Source organism: Plecotus auritus (assembly GCF_963455305.1).
Source record: "Plecotus auritus genome assembly, chromosome: 3".
Taxonomy (NCBI): domain Eukaryota; kingdom Metazoa; phylum Chordata; class Mammalia; order Chiroptera; family Vespertilionidae; genus Plecotus; species Plecotus auritus.
Genome location: NC_137772.1, coordinates 67490752 through 67503390, shown reverse-complemented (window position 1 = coordinate 67503390; position 12639 = coordinate 67490752).

Sequence of the window (12639 nt, the reverse complement as noted above, 5' to 3'; positions counted from 1 at the left end):
TTAGCGCGGTGAGTGCTGGCTGCATCCCAGACTAGCAGACCTCTTTGGCTCCCTCGCATAACAAGCGGCAGCATTAAATCGACCCACTTCCTTATAATTGCTTGTGTGGCCCAGGCTTTTTCAGTTTCAAGAATAAAAACGCCCAAAACACGTTCAATCTTTTCCTTCTTGCCCTTAGAAATGATTAAAGGTGGGATTTTAGTGCCATCCAGACGAATTGCCAAAATACAGGAAACACGTGCACTTTCGTAAGCAGTGGAGGGAATGTACGCCAAGGAGGCACCCCGCTGTTCAATTGTTGTTTGAGATGATTGGCCCATAAACACTACAGTTTCATCCATAGCAATCATGTTGGAAAGATTGTATTTAGAGAAGTCAGCATCATCAATAAAGGACTTGAATGCATAATAATAACTTGAGTATCTTCCAACCTAAACAATGTTGCAGATCTTCTTAAAGACAGTTTACTTCGCTGAAGGAAATTATCCAGCCAGTGTTGTGATGCTTTGAAGTCTTCGGGGGCTATGTCAAACTGTGGTGCCATTGCAAGGGCAAATTCTTGAATCTGAGCCCTATTCACAACCAAAGCCTTTCCTCTCCTGTCAACAACCCATTCACAGATCAGGTCTTCCAGCTCGGAAAATAATGGTTGCTGACCTGATCCACACTTGCGCTTTTTAGCATTTCCCTTGTCCACTTGTTCAGTGGGGTTACCATACTCTGCTCGCCATTTTCGGACCAATCGGATACTGAACATCTTCTCTTTGCAGAAAGCAGTAAGATTTTGGCCCCAAGAGGCCTCCACGATTCCTTTCTTGTACTCCACGGAGTAGCTTTTTCTTTTTGCGCTCATTTCTAGGGGTAAAAAAAAAGGAATTGGGGTATCAAGGTGGGGGGAGGGGGATCACTCAAAATGACACAGGGGGGATCAGAGGAGGGAATCAAAATGGCACAGGAGAATCAGAGGGGGGATTACCATTTTAGTAACCCCTTTTGATCCTCCTGTGTCATTTTGATTGTCCTTTCTGACCCTCCTGTGTCATTTTGATTGTCCCCTCTGATCTTCCTGTGTCATTTTAAGTGATCCCCCTCCCCCACCCCTGTGCCACTGAACACCTTCACCAGACATCCCCCCTACTCTTTTATCAGACATTTACCCCCTGGGGCCTGCCTCGGGACTGTCACTGGGCTTGCTGGGGCCTGGATCTGGGCTGGAGCAGGGTCTGCCACTGATTGAGAACCTTCAGTCATCATGAAGGCAGCCGCGAGCATCAGGTAGTGTCACCAGAGACAGACCAGCACTCACCACCTTTGCCGCATCCCATCCGCTCTAATCCTCCTGTTCTTCTACACGCATCTGCAAAAGTCTCCTCCTCTCTCCCGCCCCGCACTCACCGCTCACTCCGACCTCCGCTCCGCCTCCACACAGCAGTGACATCAGGACTCCGCGTAACATCACTGGTTGCTAGACGCCAGTCGGGGTGGCCCTAGCGACCAGTTTATGGTAAATTAATTTTCATTCTGAGACAGAGCCTGGGGCCTTATTTTCGGGGGATGCCTTATATTTCACTCAGAAGGAAACCTGTAAGTAGGTCTTATTTTTGGAGGGTGTCTTATTTTCGGGGAACACGGTAGATAAGTATTTGAAATACTCCATTTGAGATCATAATTGTTTCATACTTTTCAATGTTATTTTTTATAACTTTAAAATATTTCTGCATTTTATTCATAGAGGTGTGATAATGATTCATCCTGTGGTGGATCTGCATGCATTTCTACCTGCCCTCCCTTCCTACATCCCAGAATCACCTTGGTACAGTAGCCCAGGTACTTTCGGAAATGCTGACTCTCTCCAGCGACAAGCCCTCAGTTGCCTAAAGTCATTAGGCATATTCTTGTGTTTTCTGGTCTCTGGCATGTGCTCAGGGGGGATGGGCATGGACTTTGTGTGTACAAAGAACCTTGGCATTCTCACTTGGAATGCTGAGATAGAAATATAGGCTCTCTCTTTCTTGTAGGTGGCAGTGGGGGAATGTGGTCCTGACTGCTTGTGGCAGACTCTCAGCAGTCCTGTTGGGATGGAGACTTGAGATGAGGCAGGTATCCCAGAAAGCAGAACAAAAAGAAAGAAACACTATTAACTCCAGCAACCATGGAGCCTACCCTATCTCTGGGCTTCTAATTATGAGAGCTGATGAGCCCACTTGTTGTTTGTGCCATATGACATTCCTCTCATGGTCCTCACCACATAAATAAAGTCCCAACTTACAGCAACCTTAAAGAAAAAAAACAAAAAAAACAAAAAAAAACAAAGGATGTAAATAATGAGAAAAAAAAATTGACTGTGACTGAAGATGGGTATTAGAGTCAGGGTGTCCATTCTTTGCAAAAATTAATCCAGTGATAAAAAAATCATATAAATAAGAGACTTTTAAACAGTTCTGAAGATGGATAGTGGAAATTGTCACACAACACTGTAAATGAACTTACTGTCACTGAAGTCTACCCTGAAAAGTGGTTAAATAGTCCATTTATGGTATGTAAATTTTACACAATGACCATTGATAGCACGAAATTTGATGCATAAATGCAATGATAAATGCTTCGCTTTTTTGGCCCAACAATGAGAGTCTATGTGGATGGCCAGCAGTACACATAGAAGCCGGGACCAAGAGAAGCCACATGTGTGTGAGTGAGGACACAATATTCTCTCTTTGTCTTTGAATGTTTTACTGTTTTATTTAATGTACAAAAATTAATGTTGCTGTCCAACTGACATAACTTCAAAGCAACTTAATTTTAAAAATGGTAGATATCGATGTTTAGATTTTAAAATATAATGGGGTAATTTGGCATCAATGGATCTCCAGATAGAGAGAAATTCTAACTCTCACCTGGAGACAACCATCTATTTACCCATTTAAAGTGTGAATCCTACATTAAAGCACCGTCAGGAATTCTTCCGTGATGGAGATTGCACTGCTACGAGAGGAGTTTCTCTGCGGGACCACGGGGAAGTGCCTCTTCAGCTGAACAGAAGCCCTCAGTCCTCATTCCATCTATACATCAAATCCAACTTTCATATAATTATAATATTTTACATTTATTTAGTCCTTATGTGCAGGATCATGCTAAATGCTTTACGTGTACAACCTCATTCTATCTTTATAGCAACTGTAGAAAGTAATTTGAGCTTTTATTCTTGTTTCCGTTTTAATAAGAAAATTGTTAGTTTTATGTATAAAAACGAAAACAGACAAACCAAAAAAAACAGCAGAGTATATCTCTTCAAAGAGTTTTCATGATCTAGCTTGTTTTACAATAAAACAAACTAGATTTCTATTTTCTGCTTCAACTTCTTCAAATATCCCATAAACTGGTGATGTTTAAGGGCACAGCATGAAGAAAATTTATAATCTTAATCGCTTTCCCAGAACATAATGTAATGAATCTCACTTACGATGTTTTGTGATGCAATGGCAACAGAACTTCTTCCTCTTTGTAATTTAAATAAACTATTGAGGTATCCTACTTACTTCTTTTATTAGAGGCACCTTATCTGTGACAAGTGATCTCAGTTTTCCTCATTTAGAATAAATTTTTTAGCTTTCTTGCCAACAATGATTATGATTATTTTCCAGTAGTTCAATTATGTTAGTGAACTGGGACTCAATATTATTATTCTTATTAGTTCTGAAAATGTCCAGTTTTTTGCATTTACAAAACGCAAATGTAAAATCTGATTTTAATTTATAAATATTTTCCATGCCTATACATATTCCTTTTTCCTCTGTATATAACTTATGTAATGTGGATTCATGAAAAAGAAACACTTAGGATGAATAGAGGCCCAAGAAGCGCAAATAATTTAAAATTAGAACACTTCACTCAACCATTGCGAGTACTCTTAATTTGAAGTATTTTATAACAACACCAGTTTCTTTGTATTTCTTTATGTCCCTCCATTCCTCATTACTACAAATTTTAAAATTTATGCTTTTATTTAAGTAAGTCAGTACACAATCTTATATTGGTTATATTAGTTTCAGGTGTATAACATAGTGATTCACCAGTTTTATACCTTACAATGTGATCACGCCAATAATTCTAGTAATAACCTGTCATCATGTAAACTATCACAATAATATTGACTCTAATCCTCTTCCCTTTTCACTTATCCCCCAAATACACCCTTTTAGTAATATCCCTTTAGTCCCTGTTTCTCTGAGTCTGTTTTTGTTTTATTTTATTTTGAGATTCCACATACAAGTGAAACCATATGATATTTGTCTTTCTCTGCCTGATACATGTCTCTTAGCAAAATACCCTCTAGATCTATCTACCTATGTTGTTGCAAATGGCAAGATTTTATTTTTTATTGCTACATAATATATTATATATATTATATTTATATTTATATTTATATTTATATTTATATTTATATTTATATTTATATTTTTTATATTTATATTTATATTTATACTTATATTTTTTCACATCTTCTTTATCCATTCATCGATTGGTGAACACCTAGGTTGCTTCTATATCTTGGCTATTGTAAATAATGCTGCAATGAACATAGGGATGCATGTATCTTTTCAAATTAGTGTTCTTGTTTTCTTTGGATAAATACACAGAAGTTGGATTATTGGGTTGTGTGGTATATCTATTTTTAGTTTTTTGAGGAATCTCCATACTGTTTTTCATAGTCGCTGCACAAATTTGCAGCCCCACCAACAATACCCTTTTCTCCACATCCTTGCCAACACATTATTTGTTGACCTTTTTATAATAACCACTAGACACCTGGTGCATGAAATTCGTGCACAGGGTGGGAGGGGTGTCGCTCAGCCCAGCCTGTACCCTCTCCAATCTGGGATCCCTCTCACAATCCAGGACTGCTGGCTCCCAACTGCTCACCTGCCTGCCTGATTGCCACTAACTGTTTCTGTCTGCGAGCCTGATCACCCCTAACCACTCCCCTGCCAGCCTGATCGATGCCTAACTGCTCCCCTGCAGGCCCGATTGCCCCCAACTGCCCTCCCCTGCAGGCCTGGTCATCCCCAACTGCCCTCCCCTGCTGGCCTGGTCACCCCTAACTGCCCTCCCATTCTGGCCTGGTCATGTCCAACTGCCCTCCCCTGCAGGCCTGGTACCCCCCAACTGCCTTCCCTTGCAGGCCTGGTCCCCCCAACTACCCTCCCTTGCAGGCCTGGCCACTCCCAACTGCCCTCCTCTGCCGAACATCTTGTGGTGGCCATCTTGTGTCCACATGGGGGCAGCCATCTTTGACCACATGGGAGCAGCCATCTTGTGTGTTGGAGTGATGGTCAATTTGCATATTACTCTTTTATTAGATAGGATTCTAACTTGCATGAGATTGTATCTCATTATGGTTTTGATTTGCATTTACATGGTGATTAGTGATGTTGAGCATGTTTTCATATGACTATTGGATATCTATGTGTCCTCTGTGGAAAAGGGTCTTTTCATGTTCTCTGCCCATTTTTCTATGGGTTCATTTATTTTTTTGTGTTATTAAGTTGTGTGTTTCCTATATAATTTTTGGATATAAACCCTTATCAGATATATCATTTGTGAATATATTCTCCTAGGCAGTAGGTAGCCTTTTGTTTCATTGAAGATTTCCTGTGCTGTGCAGAATTTTTTTAGTTTGATGTAGCCCATTTCTTTATTTTTTCTTTTGTTTCCCTTGCTTAAGAGGACATGTCCAAAAAGATATTACTCAGACTGATGTCAGATAGTTTATTTTCTATGTTTTCTTCTAGGAGTTTTACAGGTTCAGGCCTTTCCTTTAATTCTTTAACCCATTTTGAGTTTATTTTTCCATATGATGTAAGAGTGCTCCAATTTCATTTTTTTGCATTTATCTGTCCAGTTTTCCCAACACCACTGTTGAAGAGTGTCATTACTCCTGTGTATATTTTCACCTCCTTTGTCATAAATTAGTAGATCAAATAAGTAAGGGTTTATTTCTGGGATCTCTATCCTGTTCCATTTATTTATATCTGTTTTGGTTCCAGTACCATACTGTTTTGATTATTATAGCTCTGTAGTATATTTTGAGATGAAGGAGCATGATGATACCTTCAACTTAGTTCATTTCTCATTACTAAACTTTTATAAGACACATATGTAACACCTTAGTCAATAAAGAAATTAAAAAAATAAACTTTTAAAAATCTAAATGAATATACAAGTAAGTTTTGTACTTGTTTGGATTATACATACTACTTTATCTCTATTGTAGTTAAAAATCTTCCTTTGAAAGTCTTACTTTCAGTTCCATCCTGTAACCTTCAACCTCCCAACGTATTGCTCCATTTACTCTGCCTTGCTCTCTCTCCATCATATCAAGGAGAGTCTTGGTTAAAGCTGGGTAAAGTGGAGAGGGCTTACCAAAAATAGTGTCACTAAACCCTTCAAACCTTCTTCCTTAATGTTGTCCCTCCAGTAACAAGAAGTTTTTTTGTTTTGTTTTGTTTTTTTGTTTTGTTTTGTTTTATCTAGGAGTAGCTGGCTTAGAGTCCATTCACACTATTCTAGTAGCATATACACCTCAGCACTAAATGTCTTTGTGACTCTTCAGGATAAAAGACATTATTTAGTACCTTTTATCTATTAAATAGGACTTCACTATTACAGTTTAAAAACTAAAGTGAAATTTAAAAGTTGAGGAGTAGAAATAAAGAAAAAGATACTTGTCTTGCCCACTCATGTTTTACTATAAATCAAAATAAAGCAATCATTAAAATTACTTATTTTAATCCATTTGATATGTGCTACACACAATTTGCAGGGCAGTGGAATATTATACATTTAATATCTCAGTAGTCACAACCATTAAAATAATCATAATAACACTCTATACTTACAGAGTACCTTTCATCCAAGGATCTCAAAGCCCTTTCTAAACATTAATTAGTTCTCCTAACACTTCTGCCAGACAGATAAATATTATTATCCCCATTCCTCTGGTGAAGAAACTGACACACTGAGGTAGTGACTGGCCCCAGGCTGTTTAGTAAGGCTGTGGTAATTCTAAGGGTGAGATCTTAGTGAACAACATTTCATCCTGTGCATTCCTATTTCATTACTTTGCATTCATTCTGTGTTCCCAGGGTTGTTTCAAAATTGTCAATGAGCTGTAAAATAATTTTAAGAATATACGCAAATCCCCAATGAAACTAATAAAAATAGGATCAAAGGAATAGGATAGCATGTGAACAATTCTCTGACATTCATTTCTAAATCTCTGTTACCTAAATGTCACAACAAATAAGATAAAAGTCTATAATTAATTTGTACTTGCCATGACTTTTCTCCAAGTTTTTATAATTGTTCCCCATTGCGTTTCTACTTTCTATGCTTTACTTATTCAAATTTTTTTTGTGGTGTTTCACATAGAGTAGTTCACATATCAACTCTCTAGCTGATTCAGTTTCTTTTAAATTGAGATGTTGCAGATAAAAATTGAAAATATCTGCATTGGTTTCTTTTATACATATGATGCTGAAATTTGTAAAAACACAGACAAGTTTACATGAAATTTATAGTAGCAATAGGGGAATGGGTGAAATAAGTGAAGGGGATTGAAGGGTACAAACTTTCAGTAATAAAATATAAAAGTTACGCCAATGTAACTAACAGCATAGAGTATATAGTCAATAACACTGTGATAATTTTGTATGGTGACAGAAGGTACCTAGACCTATTGTGGTGATCACTTTGTAATGAATATAAATATTGAATCACTATGTTGTACACCTGAAACTAATATAATATTGCAAGTCAATTATACTTCAATGAAGAAAAAAAAAAGAAAAAAATTGTAACCAGATGCCAGACCTAGCTCTTTTGCAAAAAGAGTTCTGATTTAAAATATTGCAGTTAGTCTTTTAATAAAAACATGTTTTAGTCTAGTTTTAAAAATAATGACTAATAATTAAATATTTTCAGAAGGTAAAAAAAATTATAGTGCCAGAAGTGTATAGATAGTGTCATAGATACTCAAAATCCCATAAATCAATTCAGAACTAGTTATGCTAATAGTTTATAAATGTTAATTATAGAGTCTGGGATCTCCTAATGTTAAGTTAGAGTCTTTTAAATAGATAATATTAAGTTTGGTTTCAGAGCATCTACTTAACCAAATCTAGAAAGTTAGTAGAGATGTAGGATAAAAGTGATTTATATTTGTTTTCTTTTTAATCATTTACTAATACCCTAAAGTTATTCAAGTAAATTCACTTTTATTTAAAGCATGTAAACCTTGTGGTATAAAATGCTTATCACATCAACTTAATATTTTGTCCTTATTGAAATATGTTTCAACTTTTATCCACTTTCCTGTAGTTTCCTTTTCCTTACTCTTCCTGTTTATTTTCTATCCAACTTCTTGCTATTGTGTTTCCTAAAGGCTCACCACCAATTGCTTGAGAATATCCTCCATCAAGTAATGTGGATCTAAGATATTCTTATCCCTTTGTAGTGAGATTTATATTGGTTTCTCTAAACTCTAATGATGTTATCTAATTAGATTGCTTGTTGTAATCATTACAATGGCTTTGTATCTAAGAAATAACTTAGTTTTTGAACTAAGAACTGCCATTTTTCTAATGCAGCATATTTTGAATTTATGTATTCTTTTAACTTGTCTTCAATTTCTGGATTTCCTTTTTTGGAATACTACATAATTTCTCATATTATTACATATGCATTCTGCTTTGTATGACATATAAATAAAAAACTACATAGACTGGCCCTTGCTTGTGTGGTTCAGTGGGTTGGCATGTTGTCCTGTACACCAAAAGGTTTTGGGTTTGATTCTAGTCAGAGCAGAGCACATATGGGAAACAACCAAGTGATTCTCTCTCTCTCTCTCTCTCTCTCTCTCTCTCTCTCTCTCTCTCTCTCTCTCTCTCTCTCTCCCCCTCTCTTTCTCTTCCCCTGTCTCTAAAAATCAATGAATATATACTTAGGTGAGGACATAAAAAAATCTACATAGACTCAAGTTTCTGAAAGGTAAAAATAATAATCAAGAAGAAAGCTGAGTACCATCATTCTGGCTAATTCAAGGAACAAAGTGATTCTTGAATATGTATTTGTCTGAGAATTAACCTTCTAAAAGCTAAATCATTCTTCAATATTGCTGGGGTACTTTTTAATCTTCTGCAATTTGCTAAAAACGGTGTATATTTCACATGCTTTGAATTGATTCAGAAATGCCTCTTTCCAACACATTTAACTACAGTTTCTGCATTTAAACATCTGACACCTTTAACTAACTAAACTCCTGAGTCACCAAGACCAGAGCAGACTCAGTTCAGCCCCTGCTTCACCCCACACCCAAGAAGGTTAGCATCAGGGCCAGACTTGCAGACAGAAGGCCCCAGGCAATCTTTTCAGCCTCCCACAAAATAATTACTGGATAATCACTCAGGGCAAGGATTAAGTTGTTGTAGGTTAAGAGGAACAAGAAGAGGTGGGCAGAGAATAATTGGGTACTGTTGAAAGCTTACCTGAAATGCTAGTTTAAAATACTTCCTTTGGTAGAATATACTATGCTCTAGGAAGAAAAGTCTCTAGAGTTAACATATCTGTATTAAAAAGTGACTAATGGCATAGTTGACTGAGTATCATAAAAATTAGGGTTTGTGAAAATCAGGAGTGAAAAGCTGTTTTTTTATTATTATTGAGAACTAAATAGAAGTAAATATTTAAGAAAATATATTTAAGAGTTACATAGAAGTAAAAAGAAAATGGAATTTTTTGTTAAAAACAAAGAAATACATAATACATTTCATTCATTTAAATCAGTAGTCGGCAAACTCGTTAGTCAACAGAGCCAAATATCAACAGTACAACGATTGAAATTTTTTTTGAGAGCCGAAAACCAACTTTTGAGCATGGGCCACGAAGTTTCATTCGCACTGTACGTGCGTGCCCGCACGTGGTATTTTGTGGAAGAGCCACACTCAAGGAGCCTAAGAGCCGCATGTGGCTCCCGAGTCACAGTTTGCCGACCACTGATTTAAATAATAAAAATACCAAAGAAATATAGTTACAATTTTTTTCACACCAGTGTAAAGCATACTTGAATTTATATACTACACACTTGAAAAGAGGCTAATAATTGCAGGAGGGAGAAATAGACAATTTAACTCAGAAAAGGAGAGACCAGATATGTAGAAATGGAGACTGAAAGAAATTAGGAATACCCCAAGGAAAAAATGATGCTCTTCCACATTTCCTCTTATCCTGATTATTACTTGTTTCCCAGCATCTCCTTGGTGCAGTTCCCCTTAGCCATTTGCTAGCTCAACCTGGACCAGAGGCTGTACTCTGCCAGCTCATCTCATGCATTATAAGCTGGGCAACTATCCATCCCTATCAGTTTTAACATGTTACCACCACTTCCTCCACCATCTCCTTGAGGAGATTCTTTTTCCTTCTATCCAACTTCCAATAGGCATCTGATAATTTAATTAGGCCAAGTTTTTCACACTTCTGTATATAATTCATGGCAGACAATAGGGCAAGAGCTCAAATATCCTTCCTATAAGAGTTTACAAAAACTCTTGACACATTTTTGATCAATTAAATTATATTTGACACAATTGTTTAAATTATCTTCACAAATCACTTTCTTTTTCTTAACATCTATCTAATAATAAAGGAATATGCAAATTGTCCAGGATGTCATCACAGTAACAGTAATGACCAGCAGGCTGCCTGGGGCAACCAGGCCGGCAGGGGGGTTAGTGAGGGACAACCAAACGACTGAACAGCAGGCTGAATGGGGTGACCAGGCCAGCAGAGGGGGGCAGTTGGGAGTGACCAGGCCGGCAGGGGGGGGCCGGTTAGGGGTGATCAGGCTGGCAGGGGGGCAGTTAGAGTCAATCAGGCAGGCAGGCAGGTGAGCAGTTAGGAGCCAGCAGTCCCAGATTGTGAGAGGGATGTCCAACTGCCAGTTTAGGCCCGATCCTCGGGATTGGGCCTAAACCGGTAGTCAGACAACCCCTGAGGGGTCCCAGATTGGAGAGGGTGCAGGCTGGGCTGAGAGGACCCCCCTCCTTTGCACAAATTTTGTGCACTGGGCCTGTAATATATATCCTATCTAATAAAAGAGTAATATGCAAATTAGCCATCACTCCGCTACACCCACAAGCCACGCCCACCAGCCAATCAGGAGCAAATATGCAAATAAACCCAACCAAGATGGCTACGGCCACAGAGAGCAGGAGAGAGGCTTGGGTTTCCCCGGCGATGGAGGAAGCCAAGTTTTCCGCCTGCCCTTGCCAGCCCAGGCCTCCACTCAATGCTACAAAGTTTCAATTATAGAAGATACATAAACCCAAACAGAAATGGCGGCAGCCACGGAGCTGGAAAGAGCAGGAGGCTAGGGTTGCCCCTGGAGATGGAGGAAGCCAAGCTTTCCACACACCCTGGCCGGCCCAGGCCTCCGCTTAAGGCTACAACGTTTCAATTATAGAAGATACAAAAATCCCCCCAAAAAAGGGCTGCTGCCACGGAGCAAGCAGAAGGCTTGGCTCTGCTCCAGGCTACAAAGTTTCAATTGTAGAAGATAAATAAATCCCAGATCCCAGGGCCTCCGCTTGGGTCGTCAGGGGGTATGGCCAGCCTGCAAACCACCACAGGCCCCTCGCCCAGGCCGCCCCACACCCCAAGGGAACCCCCACCCTGATCCAGGACACCCTTCAGGGCAAACAAGCTGGCCCCAAACCTGTGCACCAGGCCTCTATCCTATCTAATAAAAGAGTAATATGCAAATTGACCATCACTCCAACACACAAGATGGCTGCCCCCATGTGGTCAAAGATCCTGACCCCACGTGGACACAAGATGGCCACCACAAGATGGACAGCAAGGGAGGGCAGCTGGGAGGAGCAGGCCTGTAAGGGAGGGCAGTTGGGAGCGATCAAGCCTGCAGGGGAGGGCAGTTAAGGGTGACCAGGCCTGCAGGGGAGGGCAGTTAGGGGCAAACAGGCTGGCAGGGGAGCAGTTAGGCATCAATCAGGCTGGCAGGGGAGTGGTTAGGGGGTGATCAGGCTGGCAGGCAGAAGCAGTTAGGGGCAATCAGGAAGGCAGGCAGGTGAGCAGTTGGGAGCCAGCAGTCCTGGATTGGAGAGGGTGCAGGCTGGGCTGAGGGACACCCCCCTCCCCCGTGCACAAATTTTGTGCACCGGGCCTTTAATATATATATATATATATATATATATATATATATATATATATATATATATATATATCAATCACATATCGTTTTACTTCTATATAAAGTAAATATATTAAATATATTTTATTTACTCTTAAATATATTTTCTTAAATATTTATTGTTGATAGTATTACAGATGGCTCCCATCCACCCCCTTTACCTTCCTTCTTCCAGCTTCTACCCACCTGCCCCCCAGGTCTTCATCACCCTATTGCCCATGTCCATGAGCTATGCATATAAGTTCTACAAGTTCTTTGGCTTATCTCTTCTCATTCCCCTACCCCCACATCAAGGTTGTCAGTCTGATCCATGCCTCCATGTTTTGGATCTTATTTTGTTGGTCAATTAATTTTGTTCATTAGTTTCTACAATTAAGTGA